Consider the following 27,004-nt stretch of genomic DNA (forward strand, 5'->3'; position numbering starts at 1 on the left):
GAGAGACAGAGGAGAATGAGATAACAGGAGAGAGAGAGAGAGAGAGAGATTATGAACAGAGGAGGAGAAAGTATGATAAAGAAGAGAAAATGTAATGATGAGAGGAAGAGGGAGAAAGTAAGATAAAGAAGGGAAATAATAGAGAAAAATAGATGGATTGAGAGAGAGAGAGAAAAGCAATTGTATCAACACCCACCTACTCAACACATTGTGGAGAAGAGGAGGAGGAGAAGAAATATCGCATCAGTAAGAAAGACAGAAGTTAAGAATATGAGTGTGTGTGTTCCTTCCTTCTGTCCTTCCTTTTCCTTCCTTCCTCCCGTTCCCAGACTGTCAACAATAGACCTGGCTGGACCTTGACGAGTGGACTGTCCCGTGGTAGACTGGACTCCCTCTCTGGGCTACTCCTGGTGGACTGTGAACCTTGATGATCTGAGTCCTGTAAGTTGAGGTGTGTCCCTTCCTTCCTTCTTCCTTCCTTCCTTCCTTCCTTCTTCCCTCCTTCCTTCCTTCCCTCCTTCCTTCCTTCCTTCTTCCCTCCTTCCGTCCCCTCCCAGGATCTGCCGACAAGGGACTCGTTAGCAACATGTTCTATACTGTACAATACTGCAGCCATTAACGTCTGTATAAAATCAATAAACATGCCATTGAAGTACAAAAATGTGTATAATTTCAACATTGATCTCTAAGATGTAGGTGAAGTTTGAAGTGCTGGGGATGGTGTGGACATGTGTGGAGGAGAGAGAGGCAAGGTATCTGAGGAGAAGGGGAGATGGTTTGGACATGTGGATGAGGGAAGATGCTGGGTATGTACAGGACAAGGATGCTGGAGATGGTGTGGACATGTGTGGAGGGGGGAGATGCTGGGTATATCAGGATGCTGGAGATGGTGTGGACATGTGTGGAGGGGAGGGAGATGCTGGCTATATCAGGATGCTGGAGATGGTGTGGACATGTGTGGAGGGGAGGGAGATGCTGGCTATATCAGGATGCTGGAGATGGTGTGGACATGTGTGGAGGGGGGAGAGATGCTGGGTATATCAGGATGCTGGAGATGGTGTGGACATGTGTGGAGGGGGGAGATGCTGGGTATATCAGGATGCTGGAGATGGTGTGGACATGTGTGGAGGGGGGAGAGATGCTGGGTATATCAGGATGCTGGAGATGGTGTGGACATGTGTGGAGGGGGGAGATGCTGGCTATATCAGGATGCTGGAGATGGTGTGGACATGTGTGGAGGGGAGAGATGCTGGGTATATCAGGATGCTAGAGATGGTGTGGACATGTGTGGAGGGGGGAGATGCAGGGTATATCAGGATGCTGGAGATGGTGTGGCCATGTGTGGAGTGGGGAGAGATGCTGGGTATATCAGGATGCTGGAGATGGTGTGGACATGTGTGGAGGGGGGAGATGCAGGGTATATCAGGATGCTGGAGATGGTGTGGACATGTGTGGAGGGGAGATGCTGGCTATATCAGGATGCTGGAGATGGTGTGGACATGTGTGGAGGGGGAGAGATGGCTATATCAGGATGCTGGAGATGGTGTGGACATGTGTGGAGGGGGAGATGCTGGGTATATCAGGATGCTGGAGATGGTGTGGACATGTGTGGAGGGGAGATGCTGGGTATATCAGGATGCTGGAGATGGGGTGGACAGGTGTGGAGGGGAGAGATGCTGGCTATATCTGGATGCTGTTGATGGTGTGGACATGTGTGGAGGGGGAGATGCTGGGTATATCAGGATGCTGGAGATGGTGTGGACATGTGTGGAGGGAGAGATGATGGATATATCAGGATGCTGTAGATGGTGTGGACATGTGTGGAGGGAGATGCTGGGTATATCAGGATGCGGGAGATGGTGTGGACACATATGGCGGGGGGCGAGATGCTGCGTATATCAGGATGCTGGAGATGGTGTGGACATGTGTGGAGGGGCGCGAGATGCTGGGTATATCAGGATGCTGGAGATGGTGTGGACATGTGTGGAGGGGGAGATGCTGGCTATATCAGGATGCTGGAGACGGTGTGGAGGGGGGAGAGATGCTGGGTATATCAGGATGCTGGAGATGGTGTGGACATGTGTGGAGGGGGAGAGATGCTGGGTATATCAGGATGCTGGAGATGGTGTGGACATGTGTGGAGGGGAGAGATGCTGGCTATATCAGGATGCTGGAGATGGTGTGGAGGGGGGAGAGATGCAGGGTATATCAGGATGCTGGAGATGGTGTGGACATGTGTGGAGGGGAGATGCTGGGTATATCAGGATGCTGGAGATGGTGTGGACATGTGTGGAGGGGAGAGATGCTGGCTGTATCAGGATGCTGGAGATGGTGTGGAGGGGGAGAGATGCTGGGTATATCAGGATGCTGGAGATGGTGTGGACATGTGTGGAGGGGGAGAGATGCTGGGTATATCAGGATGCTGGAGATGGTGTGGACATGTGTGGAGGGGGAGAGATGCTGGGTATATCAGGATGCTGGAGATGGTGTGGACATGTGTGGAGGGGAGATGCTGGGTATATCAGGATGCTGGAGATGGTGTGGACATGTGTGGAGGGGGGAGATGCGGGGTATATAAGGATTCTGGAGATGGTGTGGACAGGTGTGGAGGGGAGAGATGCTGGGTATATCAGGATGCTGGAGATGGTGTGGACATGTGTGGAGGGAGAGATGCTGGGTATATCAGGATGCTGGAGATGGTGTGGACATGTGTGGAGGGGGAGAGATGCTGGGTATATCAGGATGCTGGAGATGGTGTGGACATGTGTGGAGGGGAGAGATGCTGGGTATATCAGGATGCTGGAGATGGTGTGGAGGGGGGAGAGATGCTGGGTATATCAGGATGCTGGAGATGGTGTGGAGGGGGGAGAGATGCTGGGTATATCAGGATGCTGGAGATGGTGTGGACATGTGTGGAGGGGGGAGATGCTGGGTATATCAGGATGCTGGAGATGGTGTGGAGGGGGAGAGATGCTGGGTATATCAGGATGCTGGAGATGGTGTGGACATGTGTGGAGGGGGAGATGCTGGGTATATCAGGATGCTGGAGATGGTGTGGACATGTGTGGAGGGAGAGATGCTGGCTATATCAGGATGCTGGAGATGGTGTGGAGGGGGAGAGATGCTGGGTATATCAGGATGCTGGAGATGGTGTGGACATGTGTGGAGGGAGAGATGCTGGGTATATCAGGATGCTGGAGATGGTGTGGACATGTGTGGAGGGGGAGAGATGCTGGGTATATCAGGATGCTGGAGATGGTGTGGACATGTGTGGAGGGGGGAGATGCTGGGTATATCAGGATCATGGAGATGGTGTGGACATGTGTGGAGGGGAGGTATATGCTGGGTATATCAGGATGCTGGAGATGGTGTGGACATGTGTGGAGGGAGAGATGCTGGGTATATCAGGATGCTGGAGATGGTGTGGACCTGTGTGGAGGGGAGAGATGCTGGGTATATCAGGATGCTGGAGATGGTGTGGACATGTGTGGAGGGGGAGAGATGCTGGGTATATCAGGATGCTGGAGATGGTGTGGACATGTGTGGAGGGGAGAGATTCTGGGTATATCAGCATGCTGGAGATGTGTGGAGGGGAGAGATGCTGGCTATATCAGGATGCTGGAGATGGTGTGGAGGGGGGAGAGATGCAGGGTATATCAGGATGCTGGAGATGGTGTGGACATGTGTGGAGGGGAGAGATGCTGGCTATATCAGGATGCTGGAGATGGTGTGGACATGTGTGGAGGGGAGAGATGCTGGGTATATCAGGATGCTTGAGATGGTGTGGTCATGTGTGGTGGGGAGAGAGATGCTGGGTATATCAGGATGCTGGAGATGGTGTGGACATGTGTGGAGGGGGGAGATGCTGGCTATATCAGGATGCTGGAGATGGTGTGGACATGTGTGGAGGGAGAGATGCTGGGTATATAAGGATGCTGGCGTTGGTGTGGACATGTGTGGAGGGGCGTGAGATGCTGGCTATATCAGGATGCTGGAGATGGTGTGGACATGTGTGGAGGGGAGAGATGCTGGGGATATCAGGATGCGGGAGGTGGTGTGGACATGTGTGGAGGGGGAGATGCTGGGTATATCAGGATGCTGGAGATGGTGTGTGGCGGGGAGAGATGCTGGGTATATCAGGATGCTGGAGATGGTGTGGACATGTGTGGAGGGGCGAGAGATGCTGGGTATATCAGGATGCTGGAGATGGTGTGGAATGTGTGGAGGGAGAGATGCTGGGTATATCAGGATGCTGGAGATGGTGTGGACATGTGTGGAGGGAGAGATGCTGGGTATATCAGGATGCTGGAGATGGTGTGGAGGGGAGAGATGCTGGGTATATCTGGATGCTGGAGATGGTGTGGACATGTGTGGAGGGGAGAGATGCTGGGTATATCAGGATGCTGGAGATGGTGTGGACATGTGTGGAGGGGCGGGAGATGCTGGGTATATCAGGATGCTGGAGATGGTGTGGACATGTGTGGAGGGGAGATGCTGGGTATATCAGGATGCTGGAGATGGTGTGGACATGTGTGGAGGGGAGAGATGATGGCTATATCAGGATGCTGGAGATGGTGTGGACATGTGTGGAGGGAGAGATGCTGGCTATATCAGGATGCTGGAGATGGTGTGGACATGTGTGGAGGGGAGAGATGCTGGGTATATCAGGATGCTGGAGATGGTGTGGACATGTGTGGGGGGAGAGATGCTGGGTATATCAGGATGCTGGAGATGGTGTGGAGGGGAGGGAGATGCTGGGTATATCAGGATGCTGGAGATGGTGTGGAGGGGGGAGAGATGCTGGGTATATCAGGATGCTGGAGATGGTGTGGACATGTGTGGAGGGGGGAGAGATGCTGGCTATATCAGGATGCTGGAGATGGTGTGGACATGTGTGGAGGGGGGAGATGCTGGGTATATCAGGATGCTGGAGATGGTGTGGAGGGGGGAGAGATGCTGGGTATATCAGGATGCTGGAGATGGTGTGGACATGTGTGGAGGGGAGAGATGCTGGGTATATCAGTATGCTCGAGATGGTGTGGACATTTGTGGGGGCGAGATGCTGGGTATATCAGGATGCTGGAGATGGTGTGGACATGTGTGGAGGGGGAAGAGATGCTGGCTATATCAGGATGCTGGAGATGGTGTGGACATGTGTGGAGGGGGGAGAGATGCTGGGTATATCAGGATGCTGGAGATGGTGTGGACATGTGTGGAGGGGGGCGAGATGCTGGGTATATCAGGATGCTGGAGATGGTGTGGACATGTGTGGAGGGGGGCGAGATGCTGGGTATATCAGGATGCTGGAGATGGTGTGGACATGTGTGGAGGGGAGGGAGATGCTGGGTATATCAGGATGCTGGAGATGGTGTGGACATGTGTGGAGGGGAGAGATGCAGGGTATAACAGGATGCTGGAGATGGTGTGGACATGTGTTGAGGGGAGAGATGCTGGGTATATCAGGACGCTGGAGATGGTGTGGACATGTGTGGAGGGAGAGATGCTGGGTATATCAGGATGCTGGAGATGGTGTGGAGGGGGAGAGTTGCTGGGTATATCAGGATGCTGGAGATGGTGTGGACATGTGTGGAGGGGTGAGAGATGCTGGGTATATCAGGATGCTGGAGATGGTGTGGACATGTGTGGAGGAGAGGGAGATGCTGGGTATATCAGGATGCTGGCGATGGTGTGGAGTTGGGTGGAGGGGCGTGATGCTGGCTATATCAGGATGCTGGAGATGGTGTGGAGGGGGGAGAGATGCAGGGTATATCAGGATGCTGGAGATGGTGTGGACATGTGTGGAGGGGGGAGAGATGCTGGTATATCAGGATGCTGGAGATGGTGTGGACATGTGTGGAGGGGAGAGATGCTGGGTATATCAGGATGCTGGAGATGGTGTGGACATGTGTGGAGGGGAGAGATGCTGGGTATATAAGGATTCTGGAGATGGTGTGGACAGGTGTGTGGAGGGAGATGCTGGCTATATCAGGATGCTGGAGATGGTGTGGACATGTGTGGAGGGGGGAGAGATGCTGGCTATATCAGGATGCTGGAGATGGTGTGGACATGTGTGGAGGGGCGAGAGATGCTGGCTATATCAGGATGCTGGAGATGGTGTGGACATGTGTGGAGGGGAGAGATGCTGGGTATATCAGGATGCTGGAGATGGTGTGGACATGTGTGGAGGGGGGAGAGATGCTGGGTATATCAGGATGCTGGAGATGGTGTGGACATGTGTGGAGGGGGGAGAGATGCTGGGTATATCAGGATGCTGGAGATGGTGTGGACATGTGTGGAGGGGGGAGAGATGCTGGCTATATCAGTATGCTGGAGATGGTGTGGACATGTGTGGAGGGGGGAGAGATGCTGGGTATATCAGGATGCTGGAGATGGTGTGGACATGTGTGGAGGGGAGGGAGATGCTGGCTATATCAGGATGCTGGAGATGGTGTGGACATGTGTGGAGGGGGGAGAGATGCTGGGTATATCAGGATGCTGGAGATGGTGTGGACATGTGTGGAGGGGGGAGAGATGCTGGGTATATCAGGATGCTGGAGATGGTGTGGACATGTGTGGAGGGGGGAGAGATGCTGGGTAGGGTCGTGTGGTCACGACCCGGACAAGGTCTCGACCCGGACAGTCTTGATTAACCAATGAACGATCGAGCCTAGGATGACATCAGAGCTATGACGTATGAGGGAGGGCGGTCCTAACTAGACGCCATTTGCAAACCTCCCCGCCGACGCTCCGCTTGTAAGCATGGTAAGAATTTCGATTTTAAGAGGTCGCGATCTTAATTTTCGGCATCAGGATATATTGTGCCATGACCACGAATAAGGCGTGATCAACTTGTGATAAGTTTTGTTATGTAATATAGCCATATTGGCATAAAATCAGTGATAATACGGAGTGCCTAAACAACAATGGACTCGTTTGGGGTGCCCGCTAAACAAAATTATGCCGTGTTCTCGACTCGGACAATTTTTGACAATTCATGCAAATTAAGTGTACTGGAAAAACCAATTAAAAAGTGAATGATTGCATAGTTCTTACAACTATAATGTACCATATGTGAGATAAAGCCATGGAAAAGGCTGGAAATGGGTGTTGCCACGGCTAAATATCGAGTGATTTTTCAAGTGTTTTATTGATGGAAGTGAATTATTTTAGCATTAATATGTGCCCTCATTAGTGTTTACTTCTCCAAATTGAAATATTTAACCTAGGCCAATTGTTTATATTTTTTACGAATTTTTAAAAAAATGATGTGCGTGGTCTCGACTCGGACAGTGTGCACGTGATGTCCGAGTCGAGAACACGGAGGTATAAGAAGGATTTTTTTTTTTTTTTAAATGACTCTGTCAATCACTCTCATTTTAACCTAAAACCAATATTAATACTATATATTAACATACGAAAGAAAAAAGGCGTAGTTTTAAGGAATTCAGTTACCTTTTTTTTTATCATATATATTTTTTTATTACATTGATATTTTGCTACCAATTGTTTTATTCCACCTTTCAGTGTCATGTTCTGGATGTTCTTAGTAAGAAAAAATATAAAACATTGGTGTAAGTGTGTTTTTGGTGGACCAAAACATCCGTCCGGGTTGAGACCACAACCCCGTCTGGGTCGTGAACACGCGGTCTCGACCCGGACAGAGAATTCTGGATTTTAAAAACGGCTGTAAAACCAATACTATGATATCTACAGATATGAAACTCATAGCATAAGATGGGGAATTAGTTAAGCTTTCTTTTAAGCACAAAATCTCTCCTGTAGCTCAATAACTTTTTTTTTTTTATGAATATTATTCACTTTACTGTCCGGGTCTTGAACACATCACCCTATATCAGGACAAGGATCGTCACCAGGCTGAGACTCACCCTGCACTGCCTCCAGACTCCTGTTCTGTACACGTTCTGCCAGGGTGCTGTCCAGTGTCTGTCAGTTCACGGCTTGCCAATTGTGCCGCACCCCATGGCTCCTTGTCCTCTGGGGTGAGTGGCTGCCTCTGGTGACGCGCCCACGGTCCCTGTAAGAAGAACAGCCGTCAAGAAAACATCCTGGCTTTGTTTTTACAGTCAAGGCATGGTGGCCAGCCCCCTTCCCTGCCAAATCATTCCTCCCTCCCCTCCTCCTCCAAAGCTTCTTCCAGGTGTCATAATGTACTTTGGCAGTGAAGTTATGGGTTGAACAGAGGAAGTTTAAGCAGTGAAGTTCTGGGCTGAATAAACAAACTTTAATTCAGGATAAAACTTGTTTCTTGAGTAAGATGAAAGGGCATGAAATGATGCAGAGCCAAACACAGTCCCTTGATGAGCTAACATAGAAATGAAAAACAAAAGACAGCAGGAGAAGAAAAGTGGAAAAAAACAGGGGGACAAAACCCAGAAAGTGGCCACGGAGTCAAGTTTGGAATTAGATGGTTCAGTATCTTTTCCAGCATACATAATACATACATAATAACAAAAAATACATGGCTACAAACCAGAGTGTTGTGCTTCTGAAACGATTTCCTGTCCCTGAACCACTTCTGGCACTCCTCGCAGAACGCTTTGTCGGCCCAGGCAGGCATGTCCTTGGGGTCGGTGATGTGCGCGCCCTGGTGGTTCAGGAGCTGCGCCGACTGCTTGAACCCCTTGCCACAGGTCTGAGGGAGCGGTGAAGGTGTTGGATGGGATCAGAACTTATATAAAAGGATAGAATTAAGTTAGGAGCCTGAGAGGTATTGGTTGAGGGGAAGGGGAGTTGAGTTGGGGAAAAAGAGGCTAAAGATGACATATTTTGGCTAAGTAAATACACAGGAATACTTACAGAAGGGGAGAACGTGTAAGAAGAAGTGAGGAGGCCGAGAGGTATTGGTGGAGAGCAGAGCTTGGGGAAAGAGACCAAACAAGACACACTACTTTGAGCCCCTTGCCACAGGTCTAAGAGGGAGTGGTGAAGGTGTTAGATGGGATTAGAACTTACATGAAAGGATAGAATTACGTTAGGAGCCTAAGAGGTATTAGTGGAAAGTAGAGTTAGGGGAAGAGACCAAACAAGACACACTACTTTGAGCCCCTTGCCACAGGTCTAAGGGGCAGCGATAAGTGTGTTAGACGAGACTTAATAGGTATAAGGGAACAGAAATAGGTGAGGAGGCTGAGAGAGGTATTAGTGGAGGGAAGTTTGGGGGAAAAGACCAAACAAGACACACTACTTTATACAACAAGCAGGTAAACACACAGGCACACAAAGAGGTGACAGAAATAGGTGAGGAGGCCTAAAGATATCAGTGCAGCGGAGGTAGGAAAAAGACCAAACTAGACTTACTGTAGCTACCACACATTTTTTTATTTTTGTAAACCCACAAGACCCCTGCCTCAACCCCACCCCCCAAAAAGACCACACAAGACCACTGCCTCACCCCCACCCCCCAAAAAGACCACACAAGACCACTGCCTCACCCCCACCCCCCAAAAAGACCACACAAGACCACTGCCTCACCCCCACCCCCCAAAAAGACCACACAAGACCACTGCCTCACCCCACCCCAAAAAGACCACACAAGACCACTGCCTCACCCCCACCCCCAAAAAGACCACACAAGACCACTGCCTCACCCCACCCCCAAAAGACCACACAAGACCACTGCCTCACCCCCAAAAAGACCACACAAGACCACTGCCTCACCCCCACTCCCCAAAAAGACCACACAAGACCACTGCCTCACCCCACCCCCAAAAGACCACACAAGACCACTGCCTCACCCCCACCCCAAAAGACCACACAAGACCACTGCCTCACCCCACCCCCAAAATACCACACAAGACCACTGCCTCACCCCCACCCCCAAAAAGACCACACAAGACCACTGCCTCACCCCCACCCCCCAAAATGACCACACAAGACCACTGCCTCACCCCCAACCCCAAAAAGATAGAAAATTACATCACAAAATAGCCACACAAGACCACTGCCTCACCCCCACCCCCAAAGATAGAAAATTACATCACAAAATAGCCCACACTAGACCACTGCCTCACCCCCACCCCCAAAAAGATAGAAAATTACATCACAAAATAGCCCACACAAGACCACTGCCTCACCGTCCAAAATTGACAGAGAACAGGTAAATAAAATGGAAAAGACACACCCACAAAACTACAGCTTCCCCTAAAAAGAATCAATAGAGAATAAGTAGAGAATATATATAAAAAAATACAAAACTGCTACTCCCAGAAAGAGAACAAGGGTCACATTCTCAAACACTTCAGCGCCCGAGCACACGTATCTGGCAAGGCTGTCATGGGAGTTTTGGGCATTTCCAGGGGTAGTTTTATGACCCTGGTGGTAGTTTGACCCTTCCTCTGTACCGTGAACCAAAGAAAACACTCTCTACTACTACTACTACTCTCCTTTTCAGTCTTTGTGAATTAGTTGATGTGAGGGTGTGATTTCCAGGGGTAGTTTTATGACCCTGGTGGTAGTTTGCTCTGTACCGTGAACCAAAGAAAACACTCTCTACTACTACTACTACTACTCTCCTTTTCAGTCTTTGTGAATTAGTTGATGTGAGGGTGTGATTTCCAGGGGTAGTTTTATGACCCTGGTGGTAGTTTGCTCTGTACCGTGAACCAAAGAAAACACTCTCTACTACTACTACTACTACTCTCCTTTTCAGTCTTTGTGAATTAGTTGATGTGAGGGGTGGAAGGAAGCATCTGAGAACACCAACCTAAGTAATAGACAGAATCAATGCATGAGAAAGAATAAGTAGAGGACAGACACTGGGCCAACACACAGACAAACATTTACGCACCGTACAAATGTGCTCCCTGACGTCGGAGTGTACCTTCTGGTGGACGAGGAGGCGCTGCTGGGTGCACGTCTTGTAGGTGTGGCAGATCCCGCAGCTCAGGAGGTCATGTCCAGCGCGTGATCCTTGCAGAGGTGAAGCTGACCCACCGACCACTGCAACACACACACACAGGTTCATTACGCGTCACAAAACGGGTCATGAAACAAAACAAACATAAACCTCATCAATCCCAAGTTACAAAGGGTTAAGAATTAGTCACATTATATTTTTCAAGACATTTCTCTTTCACGATACTCCAAGACAAATTCACCTTCACCTCCTTACCTTATCACACCTGAAGCCACACTGGGAGCAGGAGAAGCCTCTCGCCGCCCTTCCCGCCCCGCCTCCGTGGCACTCCCTATGGGCCTCAGATTGGCCTCCGAGGAAAACTTGTAGTACTTGCAGGTGGACAGAGAACTCCTGGTGGGGAGGAAACGAGTGGTCTGAGTTACCTGGGATTGTTAAAGGAAAGATAAATAGGGGAACAACAGAGACTGAACAGTAGGGAAAGAAGAATAATTAGAAGCAAGAAAAAAACAAACAAGCAGCAAGAAGTAAAGTTGCTATTATTCTATATAAGGAAGGAGTGGTTTGAGTTACCTGAGATTATTTGTGAGGGAAAGATAAAGAGGAGAATGAGAGACTAAACAGCAAGATAAGATAGGGAACCAGAAACAAGAATTAAAGGTAAAGTAAAGGTTGAGTTACTATTACCTATAACGGGTGGTGTGAGGTACCGAGACTGTTTGTAAGGGAAAGGTAAATAAGGGGAATGAGGAGGCTGCACAGTAAGTAAGGAAGGAACCAGAAACAAGGAACAACAAACAAGAAATGAAAGAAACAGTAAAGGTAAAACAAACAATATTTAAGGAGTATTCTGAGGTACCGAGACTGTTTGTAAGGAAAGGTAAATAAGGGGGAATGAGGGAGGCTGCACAGTAAGTAAGGAAGGGAACCAGAAACAAGGAACAACAAACAAGAAATGAAAGAAACAGTAAAGGTAAAACAAACAATATTTAAGGAGTATTCTGAGGTACCCGAGACTGTTTGTAAGGGAAAGGTAAAACAAGGGGAATGAGAGAGGTTGAATAGTAAGTAAGGAAGGAACCAGAAACAAGGAACAACAAACAAGAAATGAAAGAAACAGTAAAGGTAAAACAAACAATATTTAAGGAGTATTCTGAGGTACCCGAGACTGTTTGTAAGGAAAGGTAAATAAGGGGAATGAGGAGGCTGCACAGTAAGTAAGGAAGGAACCAGAAACAAGGAACAACAAACAAGAAATGAAAGAAACAGTAAAGGTAAAACAAACAATATTTAAGGAGTATTCAAACAAGGAACAACAAACAGAAATGAAAAGAAACAGTAAAGTAAAACAAACAATATTTAAGGAGTATTCTGAGGTACCGAGATCATTGGTAAGGAAAGGTAAAACAAGGGAATGAGAGAGGTTGAATAGTAAGGAAAGGAAGGGAACCAGAAACAGGGATTAAAAGGGAAGTAAAGGTAAAGTTACGACTATTACTGCAACTACAACCATTACTACTACTACTACTACTACTACTACTACTACTACTACTAGCAAGGATTAAATGGGGTGATAAATTCTACACTAAGTGGGTGAAATACTGGAATGGGTTAAGAGGTGCTGAGGAAACTTTTCACATCTTTCCTCCTTTCTCTAATCTCAATACTACTGTTACTTCCTCTACCAACACTACTACTACTACTACTACTACTACTACTACTACTGCTACTACTACCACTCCTACTCAGCCCCTTCCCACACCCCTAAGGGACCTACTTGTGCTTCTTCTCCACCTCCACGGAACACACAGGTTTTGGCCGTTGTTTCTGCAGCCAAAACTGTTCCTGCAGAGCCCTCGGAGTCCTCACCTTCCTCTTGCCCTCCACCTCCTCCCCCTCCTCTCCTCCACCTCCACCTGGACCTGTAGTCTCTTCCTGTGAGTGGGCAATGAAGGGAAAGCAAGGTGAGCAGAAGAATATAGGGATGACATAGAACAAAGTGTAGTGTGGGCATTTTTCATAAAGATTTGATAGGAAAGTGTGCATAGCTAGGAACAGGAAGGTAAGAAAAAATGAATAAGGACTAAAAAATGAAGTCGAGGGAAGTGAAGGGAAAGCAAGGGAGGGAGGGAGTGATACAAGGAGAATAGAGAAAAGGAGAGGACTGGAATGAGCTAAGGAGAGAATTCAAGGATGAGGAAAAGGCCAAAGAGAAGGAGGAGGGAAGGAAGGAAGGAAGGAAGGAAGGAAGAAGGATAAGAAACAAAAGAGCATGGAAAGGGGAAGACATTAACAGTAAGGCACAACCCTGGGATTTAAATAGCTCGATAAACAAAGGGGTCTTATAACAACAGAGAAACAGGGCCGGAATGAAGGCGACTGAATGGCAGGAGAAACAGAGGACTGAGCTGCACTTATAGACAGACACACAAGAAAGATGACAGAAAAAGGACGCACAAGAATTTGGAGATGACAGAAGAAGGAGGCACAAAAGAAGAGAAGGAAAGAAGGGATGGAGAAAGGGCATGAAGAGGAGGGAAAAAATGAAGAGGGCAGTGGACACAAGAGGACTTTTATGAGTAAGATGGGTGAAGAGTAAGAGAGGGAGAGAGCAGTGCCATATAGTGAATTGGAAACCCTGAAAATAGTTATAAGTAAAACAAACTCCACACAGACACAAGAGCAGGTAAGGCACACACTAACGACACGGACCGGGCCAGGTGAGCGTGCCTTCCTGTGGCCCAGGAGTGTGCCGGGCTGGGGCGGGTACTTCACCTGGCTGCCCCGGGGGGTGCTGCCCGGACCACCCCGTGGCCTCCTGCTGGGGTGCTCCTGTAGGGTGAAGGGCAAAGGAAATAAAATGAGGGTGGAGCAGAATGTGAGGGAGGAAGAGGAACAAAAGGGGCATGAAGGAGAATAATGGGAGAGGGAGAAGAAGGGGATCAATATGGGGGTGGAGCAGAATGTGAGGGAGGAAGAGGAACAAAGGGCATGAAGGAGAATAATGGGAGGGAGAAGAAGAGGGGATCAAGATGGGGTGGAGCAGAATATGAGGGAGGAAGACTTGGAACAAAAGGGGCATGAAGGAGAATAATGGGAGGGAGAAGAAGAGGGGATCAATATGGGGGTGGAGCAGAATGTGAGGAGGAAGAGGAACAAAAGGGGCATGAAGGAGAATAATGGGAGGGAGAAGAGGGGATCAATATGGGGTGGAGCAGAAGGTCAGTTTTATATTTCTTTGTTACAGGAAGGGAGGCAGCTCAAGGCGACATAAATAAGGCTAAACAAAAACACTGCCCACTGGAGGAAATTACTTCATATAAAATTGAATGAAGCCTAAATGTCAGCGATAAATTTCCCTTTTTTGTAGTGTGGAAGGATGAAAGGAAAGAGGTGACCTAACTAAGATGAATGGGAAATAGTGACACAAGACTGAGGGAAGGGAGGAGGTGATAAACGGAGACAGGAATGAAGATGGAAGGAAAGGCAGAGGCATGGAGGGACATAAGAGAACAGAGATAAATGGGAACAGTGGATGGAAGTGGATATTAGAGGAAAAGGTGGGAAGGGAGGAACTGATAAAAGGAGCAAGAAGGAAAGTGAGAAGAGATGGGAGGAGAGGAATGGAGCGAGAGAAGAGCCTCACCTTACTTATATGTTCCTTGCACTCCCTCGGGCCCAGGAAGTCCTCGGAGCAGAACCCACACCAATGGATGCTGATCTCCCCTGTTGGGACACAAAGGATCGGTTACCCTTACATGACCTTAGATGACCTCAAGTGACCTTACACCATAACCAACTCATCTTGAACTCAATTGGATATTTTGTTGATGTTAGATGACCTTAAATACTTCCTTTACTTTCTTTTATGTGTAAGGAATAAGAGAAAAATGTAAAGACTTTGAAAAATTAAAACTTGAAAATTAATCTCAAAAAATCTTGCACACCACCAGCTTACTTAAATTTGTTTATTGTGGAAGAAATAAGAAAAAATATGGTCTTCCAGAAATAAAAGCTTAGCCTGAATATTATATTATACTAGAATGCATGCATGTACGAGTCAGGTTATCTTACTGAAACTTAATATCAAGATGAATAGTTAAAGACAAAATTAGACCAAAGTTAAACAAGTCAGAGCATGTATAAAGAAGTAAAGCTTTAATTCAGTCCTGCAAATATTTCCTTCTATAGGTACACATACACAAGGATACTATAAAATCATCATCATTTCGTTTAATGTCCGTTTTCACTCTTCCTGAGCGGTTGGACGCTTTATGGCTCTCCTCCATTCTACTCTGTCTTCTGCTTGATGCTCATCCAATCCCAGCAATGCCAAGTCTTCCTGTATACACCTTCTCCACGTTTTCCTAGGTCTACCAACTGGCCTCCTTCCTTCTACCTCTAAATTCTCCACAACTCCCAACACTGTATCCTCACCTGCTCTCTTTACATGTCCAAACCATCAGAGTCTTTCCCTTCTGAGCACTGTTTCCAGGTCCTCTACTCCACATCTGTTAGCTACATCTGCACTGGACACCCTGTCTTGCCACCTGATCCCCGCCATATACCTCAGCATTCTGCAATCACTTGCTCTCAATACCTCCATCAATTTTAGAGTTAGCGCCCATGTTTCTGCTCCATACAACATCACTGATCTAATACACGCTTGGCACACCCCTGCTCTGCTCTTTAAGGGGATGCTGTGATTCACAAGTAGACCAGCCACCTCCCTCCACTTTAACCACGCTGCCGCCACTCTCGCTCTCACTGTCCTCTCCACTCCTGCCTCACAGTCCAGAACATCTCCCAAACAACAGAAATGTTCTACCTCATCTGGCTTTCCTCCATTCACCTCTAGTTCATCCCTCTCAGTTTCTTGGCCTTGCTGTCTCCTTACACAAGCTGGGCATGTAAAATTCTGCTCTCCTCTTACATTTCTGAGGCCTGAGCATCTAAGGTGGCACCACTGCCTGCAACATGTGCACAAGACAGAATTAACACCTCCTCCTTCCCACAGCATCCACATGGATATTTCCCTCATTTAATCTTTTCTCTTGCTTCTTTTCCAGTCACCATGTAGCCTACTTTTTTTTACATAGTAATTTTCAAACCTCTCTCCTCCATTCCTTCCTTCCATTTATTAAACTTTTCTTTCACTTCTTCTGCCGTCTCTGCATTTACTACCAAGTCATCTGCAGACAGCAGCTCCCATGGTGCCTCTCCTTGCTTCCCTTGTTGCCTCCTCCATTACTGTTATAAACAAGAGCGGGCTAAGGGCAGATCCATGGTGAACCCCCACTCCAATTTTGAACTCATCTGATGTTCCCACCACTGTTTTCATCCTCTATTTTCTACCTTCACATAGTCCCATCACCGATTCGACCAATCTTTCTGGTACTCTTTGCCTTCTCAATGCCCATCTTAGAATTTCCCTTGGTACTCTGTCAAATGCCTTCTCTAGATCTACAAAAACATGATACAATCTCCTCCTCTGCTCCATAAACCTTTCCTGAAGCCCTCTCATAGTATATATTGCTTCACTTGTTTATCTCCCAGGGCAAAAGCCAAACTGACATTTAGCAATTCTTATTATCCTTCTCAGCCTCTTCTCCAGGACTTTTCATATACCTTCATGCCATGCTCCAGTAACCTTATCCCCTAGAGTTACCACATTTCAAAGCATCTCCTTTCCCTTTAAAAATGGGTATAGTGCAGCTTCCTTTCCAAGCTTTTGGTAAACGCGAAAAGTGTTGGTTTGTGAAATATGGAGACAGGTGTCCAGTGTTGCTTTACACAAACAAATAAAAAGCTATTACTTACATAGAATTACATAGAAAATCAGACCACACAGACCCCATGGTCCAGACTAGGTGGTCTGTTCTTAAACCTAAGTGATTCTACATTAATCATTGGGCATCGAAAAATTAAATAAATCAAAAATTCATCATGAGGTGTTTTATTACGTCCCACTGCCACTCAGCGAGCGATGATGGCGGAATCTTTACATAAATGACTCGGCCTGAGGAACCTTAAGATGGCGGCTGGGCTGCAGGATTCCTACCAGGCTAGTACAGAGAAAGCCAGTCCAGTTATATTAGAGATCAGAGGTTAGATCCCTGAACCCCAACCCCAGCATTTTGTACTTGTTCTTTACAATGTGTCTATAATATGTACATTCTAAGCTTAGCAGCTGTAAGGCCAAATACACTGTTTATTATTGCTATGAATGCTCAGCCACACACTTGACCAATAAGCCCCGGCCACAACAGCCAGCCCAGGACAGTCACCAAAAGATCAGACCTTTCACAGGACCCACCAACCACATGCAGCCTAGGTTGGAAAGTGAATAATAGATCATGCTGTCACATTTGTTCCAATAAATGATTATTTTCTGCTCTCTGTGCACCACACAGCCCTCTACCACCACCACAACAAACACTTGCGCTCCCCCACAGCAGAACTGAATCAGCACTGAGCCTCAGCAGGGGAAGTGGACCTTCATGTGCTGGGCAATCTCACCCTTAGTCATGAAACGTTTTCCACAAACATCGCACTTGAACCCTTTATGACCAGAGTGTCTGAAGATGTGACTGTTCAATACACTCTTCAGTTTGAATCTTTTTCCACAAACTTCACACTCATGATTTCTTTCACCAGTGTGTGTAAGGGTGTGTGTGTTGAGGTTACTCTTCTGACTGAAACATTTCCCTAAACTTCACACTCATGATTTCTTTCACCAGTGTGTGTAAGGGTGTGTGTGTTGAGGGTACTCTTCAGACTGAAACATTTCCCACAAACTTCACACTCATGATTTCTTTCACCAGTGTGTGTAAGGGTGTGTGTGTTGAGGGTACTCTTCCGACTGAAACATTTACCACAAACTTCACACTCATGATTTCCTTCACCAGTGTGTGTAAGGGTGTGTGTGTTGAGGGCACTCTTCCGACTGAAACATTTCCCACAAACTTCACACTCATGATTTCTTTCACCAGTGTGTGTAAGGGTGTGTGTGTTGAGGGTACTCTTCAGACTGAAGCATTTCCCACAAACTTCACACTCATGATTTCTTTCACCAGTGTGTGTAAGGGTGTGTGTGTTGAGGTTACTCTTCTGACTGAAACATTTCCCACAAACTTCACACTCATGATTTCTTTCACCAGTGTGTGTAAGGGTGTGTGTGTTGAGGGCACTCTTCTGCCTGAAACATTTCCCACAAACTTCACACTCATGATTTCTTTCACCAGTGTGTGTAAGTGTGTGTCTGTTGAGGGTACTCTTCCGACTGAAACATTTCACAAACTTCACACTCATGATTTCTTTCACCAGTGTGTGTAAGGTGTGTGTGTTGAGGGTACTCTTCCGACTGAAACATTTCCACAGACTTCACACTCATGTTTTCTTTCACCAGTGTGTGTAAGGGTGTGTGTGTTGAGGGTAATCTTCTGCCTGAAACATTTCCCAAACTTCACACTCATGATTTCTTTCACCAGTGTGTGTAAGGGTGTGTGTGTTGAGGTGACTCTTCTGCCTGAAACATTTCCCAAACTTCACACTCATGATTTCTTTCACCAGTGTGTGTAAGGGTGTGTGTGTTGAGGGTACTCTTCTGACTGAAACATTTCCCACAAACTTCACACTCATGATTTCTTTCACCAGTGTGTGTAAGAGTGTGTCTGTTGAGGGTACTCTTCTGACTGAAACATTTCCCACAAACTTCACACTCATGATTTCCTTCACCAGTGTGTGTAAGGGTGTGATGTTTGGGGTTACTCTTATTACTAAACCTTTTGCCACACTCACGGCTTTCATGAGGTCTTACACCAGAGTGTGTGGGTGTATTTGTTGAGGTCATCCTTCCCTGCATGTCTTTTCCCACACACTTGGCTGTGGCTAGTAAACTTGCTCTCACTCTCAGATCTTCTCACACTTCTGAAATTCAAACTTCCCCCTTTGTGGATGAGATGCCAGCAGTAGCGGCTGTTGTTGTTGGTGGTGGTGGTGTTTCTCATCACTCCTGAACCTCACACCAGTAGCAGTCTGCTCCTGCTGCTCCCAGCCACTCCAGCTGCTGCCCCGCCTTGCAGCCTCCACTGCAACACTACTCCAGGTGGGAGGAGTCGGCTGGTCTTGCAGGAACCTCAGAGATGCTGGAGCAGGCGGTGGCAAGGCTCCTACAGAGCCACACTCAGGGACCAATCCAGCAGGCAAGGCGTAGGATGCACCAAGGAGTCCTGAAGTCAGCGGCAGCGAGTACGGAGGAGGCGCTGAGCACAGCACCTGTCCCACGGCCTCACTCAACACCAGCACCAGTGGTGGCCGCCGGGACACAAAGTCGTGTGCTGCAAAAGAAATGGTCCGGTACGGGAACTGATGTGGGTGGGAGGGCGGGGGCGGTAGTGGGTGCCCCCAAGGCAAGCCCCAGGCCGCCGGGTGGGGCTAATGGTGCGGGTTGATGATATCGCCGGCCTTAATTATTGACGAGTACTACACTTTTTTTCCTGATAGGTTTTGATACGCTTGGAATCATTCTGGCTATTGATTATTCTTGGGAATGACTACTCTAGAATGAGGATAGGGGGGGGGGGGGGGGATAAAAATAACAGTAGTTGGTGTCACGAGAGCTGGCGGGGGTAAGCCTACAGGGAGGGACTTGCAGACTTGGTATCATTGCTTTGGTCGTGGTACTGTGCGGTCATTGGCCAAGTCTTAACTTGTTCTGACGTGCATGAAATTAAGGCGGGGTTCCTACTATTCCGTTTTCACGGATCCGTCGACCGTCAGTGACGTCATCAACGGAGCCCGGGCCCCGCGCGGAGCCCGTCCAGAGATGAACTCAAGTTAACTTTTGGGTCCATAACGGCGGTGGTGGGGTGCCAGTCCAGCGATGCTGAATATTCTACATATCATGAAAATATGAAATAGAAGTACTTAGCTACAAAATAACATATACAAGAAGTCGTTGTGGTTATTGCTGTCCATATGTTTGTCAACAAATGATGAGTGATGGACTGATGGAGCGGATCATCCCTGACGGGCGGCCGCTGTTTCGTTGACGTCATTAACGTCGACGGATCCGTCAAGACGGAATAGTGGGAACCCCGCCTAACTTTGTATTCCAACCAAAAACCCTTTATTCTTTCAAGGTTACAGATTGCACTGATATACACTAAGGTAATAATATCTTTAGTGACGAATATGTGCCTTTTGAACTAGCCTAAATAAACCTGAGGCGACATTCATAATAACACTAAGTCGGAACTGCTCGTAAACGGACCATATCCAGCGAACAAAGCTGCAAAGTGTTAGGCTACAGTCTACACACACACAAAAAAGTCCTTTAATAAATCATTTATTGTAAGATTTCTTGGTATATTTTTAGTCATAACGTGTAATGATGCTACACAGTCATAACGTAAACACTGGTCTAAGGCAAGAACCTTCTCCTTCTCTTTCCTTGTGCTATCATTTATCCTGAAATGTATTTCCATTATTTGTGGGTAATAAATAGGCATAAGGAAGAGCGATTATAAGAACAGCTATAATTAGATACCAACAGTGCTGATTTGAAGAGGTAGCAGAGAGCGAGAGACAGTAGGCTATGCCATGGCAAGCGGAATTTGCCGCAGGTTAGATCTTGTAAACAACAGCCGATGAGCGGCGCAGAGACTTTGGAGGAAGAATACAAGGAGGGGGCATGACATTACAAAAGTGAAGCCAGCTTGGCTCTGCCCCTTCCCCACCGCGGCCCCCAATTGGGTCCTTCACTGAAATGGACCTGCCAACTGGTGGCCCTGCTGGAGCCGCTGCCAGAGCCAAGCCTGTGGCGTGCTGGGGTCCAGCGAGGCTTGACACTTTTCTGTACCAAACTAGCAAAATATCAGAGTTGTAATGGTCACTATCATGTTAACACCAAAAGTGCTGTACATTATTCATGTCAATGTAATGAACACTGTTGGCAAAATAAGAGCATTCATCGACATATCCTACAACACTCCATCCCGTGGTTGATAGGAAGCATCAGGGCGGCCTCTTGGGTAAATATTTCCGTCATGCAAGAAATGAGAAGCCAAACAAGTCTGGCATGGTGTCTTGCTTTCAAAATTTTATAGTAGTTGTGGAAGGTAATGTTGAAAATTTGCCACTCAACATTCCTCCGGCTGGCACGCCGCTGCCTCAACACGATGCATTCCTCTGTCCCTCCAATCAGAGCGCGGGAGGTCGTTTACTCTGCTGCTAAACATATCGTACGCTGCCGGCAGCAAGTGTTATACTTATCTAATATTTCTAATTGAAATCATAATACATACATCTTTAGCATCTTATAATATTACATTAACAATATGGAACTTTAAAGGAACAACATAGAGCATGTGACGATTGTTCATGTGGTAAAAAATATATTTAAATTTCCTATTTCTTGCATTTACCCGTTTCTTAAATACTTCTACTAAGTCAAGTGTCTCTATACCGAAGCTATCAGAAAAATGTGTCATTTCTATATACAGTAGTCCCTCGCCATATCGCGGTTCACTTATCGCGGTCTCGCGGATTTTTAAATTGTAAATATTTAGTTTCATATCGCGGATTTTTCGCTATATCGCGGGATTTTGCGGTATAGAGGTATTTTAATATATTTATTATTTTACTTATTTTGCTATAAAAGAAACATTTTCTACCCCCCAAAATTGTAAACAATATAAAAAGAAAAGAAAATATTAATAAGAACATATTAAAAGAATATTGGATTGAAATAAAATACGCAGCGTACACCTGATGAGTAGACAAAGACTTGCACGTATGTAAAACGGCCGCTTCCGCTTGAGCTAGTTTGTCCACGTGTGATCGTACACGGCACACTATTGACTGATGGATGGGAGGCGACCAACCAGAGCACTGTGTTCTGTATCCTGGGCGCTGATTGGCTCAGCGACTGTAGCATTTGTTGGTTCGTGAGTGGTTAGCTCGAGAACTTGGAAGTGAGGACCCAGACAGGATGAGGCAATGACTACACTTGAACAAGACTCAAGTCCTAAACTTGCTCAACATGATTACTCCAAGCTTATCTAGTTTCGTGGAACTCTTTGCAATGCTGGAATAAACACGTGGAGAGCTGCTGAACCGAACAGCTGATACGCTCTTCTTCTTCTTGTGACCACAACTTACTGACCACACGAGTGACCGACATGTTGGTGAGTTTCTGACTAGAATTTCGATGAGTTTCCCGTGAAATGTAGCCGACTTTGAATCTCTCGAGAAACTAGTGGTTGGGTGACCTTGTTCACACGGGCTGAGGCAAGATTCACAGAGATATGTGTGCTTATATAAACAATATATATAAAATATATATAAAATATATAAATAATAAAATAAATATAAGGTCGCTACTTCGCGGATTTTCGCCTATCGCGGGGGGTTCTGGAACCTAACCCCCGCGATAAACGAGGGATTACTGTAATAGCAAAAAACTAGTAAGAATAATTTTTCAAACGTACGCATGTTTATTTTGGTAGTTCCACCAGGGCCACCAGATGGTAGGTAGAGCTCAGTGAAGGACCCAATTCCACCCAAAACATTGCCTGACTGGCTGAACGCGCAACACCCACACACATCAACATTTTGTCTCTATGCCGGCTTGCTCTGGCTTTGGTCGCACCCACAGAGGCAGGGATGGCAGCACAACGTTTCCTCGGTAAGATACAATGATTTCTGTGGCCAAACATAACACAAGAGGCGAGAAAACTGCGCTAGAAAAAGGGCGACACAAAAGAATGCGAAGGATTGCCGAGTAGTAATTTCAAGGAAGTCATCTGTAATAGCATTTCCATGGCTTTTACACACAAACAGATCATATTGCTGGAATGTAGAGGTCTTTGGGTGCTATTAGAAATGCTATGAGCACAAAGTTATTTTCCAAAACATGTGAAACAAGTCCAATTGGAAGGACCAAGTCTCCTCTTCAACCACATATTCTCTCTCTCTCTCTCTCTCTCTCTCTCTCTCTCTCTCTCTCTCTCTCTCTCTCTCTCTCTCTCACACACACACTTTCTCTAACATTCTCTCATTCTTTCTCACACATCCTCAATCTCTCTCTCTCTCTCTCTCTCTCTCTCTCTCTCTCTCTCTCTCTCTCTCTCTCTCTCTCTCTCTCTCTCTCTCTCTCTCTCTCTCTCTCTCTCTCTCTCTCTCTCTCTCTCTCTCTCTCTCTCTCTCTCACACACACTTTCTCTAACATTCTCTCATTCTTTCTCACACATCCTCTCTCTCTCTCTCTCTCTCTCTCTCTCTCTCTCTCTCTCTCTCACACACTTTCTCTAACATTCTCTCATTCTTTCTCACACATCCTCACATTCTCATTCTCATTCTCTCAACAAACCCGTAACCGTGATCCCGCAAGTACCACCACCTCTATTACCAAGCCTCTAGATAACTTAAAAATCCTTAGTTTCAATGCGCGTAGCCTAAGAAACAAATTTGATGAACTGAGATGTCTTGCTCTAACAGAAAATTTTGACATAATTGCTATAACCGAAACATTTATCGACGCCACAAATATTGATTTAAGTTCCGAATACAACATAGATGGCTACAGACTCTTCAACAAAGATCGTGTAAACCGTAGAGGCGGTGGTGTCGCCCTTTTTGTCAAAAGCTATTTGCAACCCACTGACAAAACACCGAGACAGTAACGTCGAACATTTGTGCGTGCAAGTAAACATTGCAAACGTCAATTTAAATATATCTGTCACCTACAGGCCTCCCGGGCAATCACTCGATGCCGATCTTAAGATGTACAACATTTTAAGGCAGTCACTTAATAACAGCGACTCACTGATATTAGGAGACTTTAACCTCCCCCATATCGACTGGGCGACACTGTCAGGTACAGAAGGCGAGTCACATAGAATGATCAAATTTTTAGAGGAAAATTATCTAAGCCAAATGGTTTCTGAGCCAACTCGACAAAATAACATACTCGACCGTGTTATAACGACCCAAGATAACCTAGTCAGTAATGTCACGGTAGGAGAACACCTCGGTTCTTGCAATCATAAATTAGTGTGCGTCGACATTAGAGCTCAAACATCAGTGACTTAAAATAAAGTAAAGGTGCCCAATTTCAAAAGAACTAACTTCGTAGAAATCCGACAAAAACTAACAGAAATACAACTATCAGATGACGGCAATGTAGAGGAAGCCTGGCTAACCTTTAAAAATCACTTACTCACTCAGCAGAACACATTCGTCCCCTTGTGCAAGAAGCGAAATAACACTAATAAAAGCCCACCTTGGTTTAATAGCGAAATTAAACACTCAGTCAAGGAGAGAAAATTGTCTTACAAGTTAAAGAAAGAACAAAGCACGCCCGAAAACATTAGACTTTATAATGATGCCAGGCGACGAGTAAAAAGATTAGTATGTCAGGCAAAGCGTAGATACGAAGAAAATATTGCAGCCAACTGTAAAAATAATCCAAAATATTTCTTCAGTTACATAAACAACAGAAAGGTGATCAGAAGTGGAATTGGACCTTTAACAAACAGCGACGGTGCACTAGTGACTGACAGCCAACACATTGCAAACCTCTTAAACAATTACTTTTCCTCGGTGTTTAATACTAACAGTCTTCCTCCCTCTACCACCAACACCATTACTAATGTAAATCTCGAGCATGCATTGCCTAATTTTGAAATAACAACCGATGAAGTCCTTAAGGCTCTCCATTCACTTAAAACAAATAAAAGTCCCGGACCCGACAAAGTATATCCTATACTGCTTAAAGAAACAAAGAGCGAAATACTCTCCTCCCTCACAACCGTATTCAATATGTCCTTGCGACAAGGCATCATCCCTTCGGATTGGAAAAAGGCTAACGTGACACCGATTTTTAAGAAAGGAGACAAAAAAATACCAGGTAACTACCGACCCATTAGTCTAACTTCAATTGTAGGTAAGCTACTTGAGAGCATAATTAGAGACAAAATGGTGAGTTACCTTGAAAGCCACTCATTAATTGGGGATTCACAACATGGCTTCCGTAACAAAAGATCCTGCCTATCAAACCTATTGACCTTTTATAACGAACTTTTCTCAGTTTATGATGTAACCAAATCATTGGACGTAGTCTATCTTGATTTCCAGAAAGCGTTTGATAAAGTCCCACATCATAAACTACTTTATAAATTAAAGCAAATAGGTATTGACGGTCAAGTAAACCAATGGATCACGAATTGGTTGAGCAACAGACAACAAAGAGTGGTGATTGACGGATTTAACTCAGAGTGGGCGCCGGTCACTAGTGGCGTCCCTCAGGGCTCGGTTCTTGGCCCAGTGCTCTTCATGATTTACATCAACGACGTGGTTGTTGGACTCAATAATTGCATTAGTAAATTTGCAGACGACACAAAGATTGGTAACTCGGTTCTCACTGACGAAGACAGGCAAAGCCTCCAAGAGGATTTGCACAAAATTTCATCTTGGTCGGATAGATGGGAGATGCCCTTTAACGTAGACAAGTGCCAGGTTCTTCAAGTTGGAACAAGAAATAAGAAGTTCGAATACGAAATGCGCGGCGTTAAACTCACAAGCGTTCAATGCATTAAGGACCTGGGGGTCAAAATCGCGTCAAACCTCAAATTCTCGCATCAATGCATCGATGTAGCAAATAAAGCAAACATAATGTTGGGCTTCATTAACACTTAAAGCGCGGGCTAGATTTTGCCGCGCCTGGCCTGCCACGCGGGCATATTCACTCAAAAACACACCTCACTTCAACCTCAAGTATCTTCTCTCTTACTGAGCTAACGTTGCTGAATGAGGTATCATTGTAAAGTCCTTTTCCTTAGCTGTCCGTTGACGTTAATTTGAACACCATATAAGCATTGGTGGAATATGTGGTACAGTTTTGATCTCCTCACCATGCAAAGGACATTGCTAAATTAGAAGGTGTTCAACGTCGGGCAACAAAAATGATCCCTTCCTTGCGCAACAAATCCTACGAAGAAAGGCTTTCCACCCTTAACATGTTCTCTCTTGAGAAACGTCGCCTCTGAGGAAAACTGATCGAATGTTTTAAAATACTTAATGGTTTCATGAATGTAGACAGAACAAAATTGTTTATGATAGATGACACTTTGCGAACGAGGAACAATGGCATAAAACTCAAATGTAGACAAGTAAATTCAGACTGCACCAAATTTTTCTTCACCAACATTGTAGTGCGAGAATGGAATAAGCTCCCACCGTCAGTGGTCCAGTGTAACACGATTGACTCCTTTAAAAACAAGCTCAACCGTCACTTCCTTCAACTTAATATAACTAGAGTAGAAAAGCAACGTTTTGGAGCCATCTGATTAGTGTAGATTCACTTAGGTTTAAGGACAGACCACCTAGTCTGGACCATGGGGTCTGTGTGGTCTGATTTTCTATGTAAATCATTGTAAATCTCTCTCTCTCTCTCTCTCTCTCTCTCTCTCTCTCTCTCTCTCTCTCTCTCTCTCTCTCTCTCTCAGACATTCTCTCATTTTTTCTCACACATTCTCTCATTCTCTCTCTCTCTCTCTCTCTCTCTCTCTCTCTCTCTCTCTCTCTCTCTCTCTCTCTCTCTCTCTCTCTCTCTCTCTCTCTCATTCTCATTACCTCTCTTATTCTCATTATCATTCTCCCTCATTCTCATATTTTCTCTCTCTCTCTCTCTCTCTCTCTCTCTCTCTCTCTCTCTCTCTCTCTCTCTCTCTCTCTCTCTCTCTCTCTTTCTCTTTACCTCTCTTATTCTCATTATCATTCTCCCTCATTCTCATATTCTCTCTCTCTCTCTCTCTCTCTCTCTCTCTCTCTCTCTCTCTCTCTCTCTCTCTCTCTCTCTCTCTCTCTCATTCTCATTACCTCTCTTATTCTCATTATCATTCTCCCTCATTCTCATATTCTCTCTCTCTCTCTCTCTCTCTCTCTCTCTCTCTCTCTCTCTCTCTCTCTCTCTCTCTCTCTCTCTCTCTCTCTCTCTCTCTCTCTCTCTCTCTCTCTCTCTCTTATTCTCATTATCATACTCTCTCATTCTCATATTCTCTCTCTCTCTCTCTCTCTCTCTCTCTCTCTCTCTCTCTCTCTCTCTCTCTCTCTCTCTCTCTCTCT

General features: G+C 46.1%; 2 protein-coding genes and 2 long non-coding RNA genes across 17 annotated transcripts in view; 2 read left to right on the plus strand and 2 right to left on the minus strand.

The window, feature by feature from the left end:
- The window catches only part of LOC127009810 (uncharacterized), a 13,752-nt gene extending 2,582 nt beyond the window's left edge, over positions 1-11,170 (minus strand). For 2 of the 4 annotated variants that reach the window (XR_007762404.1, XR_007762401.1), the window contains exons 1-5: positions 11,132-11,170; positions 10,808-10,959; positions 8,492-8,653; positions 7,887-8,035; positions 197-560 (exon numbers count right to left, since the gene is read on the minus strand). This is a non-coding gene — a long non-coding RNA (uncharacterized LOC127009810). The remainder of the gene's footprint in view (positions 1-196; positions 561-7,886; positions 8,036-8,491; positions 8,654-10,807; positions 10,960-11,131) is intronic. The other 2 variants (XR_007762403.1, XR_007762402.1) reach the window with 2 other exon arrangements.
- The window catches only part of LOC127009799 (uncharacterized), a 109,125-nt gene that overhangs the window by 37,537 nt on the left and 44,584 nt on the right, over positions 1-27,004 (plus strand). The gene's annotated exons all lie outside the window — the stretch shown is intronic.
- The window catches only part of LOC127009804 (uncharacterized), a 165,967-nt gene that overhangs the window by 16,703 nt on the left and 122,260 nt on the right, over positions 1-27,004 (plus strand). The gene's annotated exons all lie outside the window — the stretch shown is intronic.
- The window catches only part of LOC127009811 (uncharacterized), a 31,658-nt gene continuing 18,792 nt past the window's right edge, over positions 14,139-27,004 (minus strand). The window contains exons 2-3 of the long non-coding RNA XR_007762405.1: positions 18,677-19,215; positions 14,139-14,602 (exon numbers count right to left, since the gene is read on the minus strand). This is a non-coding gene — a long non-coding RNA (uncharacterized LOC127009811). The remainder of the gene's footprint in view (positions 14,603-18,676; positions 19,216-27,004) is intronic.

Source organism: Eriocheir sinensis, chromosome 42 (genome assembly GCF_024679095.1).
Source record: "Eriocheir sinensis breed Jianghai 21 chromosome 42, ASM2467909v1, whole genome shotgun sequence".
NCBI classification, from domain to species: Eukaryota; Metazoa; Arthropoda; class Malacostraca; order Decapoda; family Varunidae; genus Eriocheir; species Eriocheir sinensis.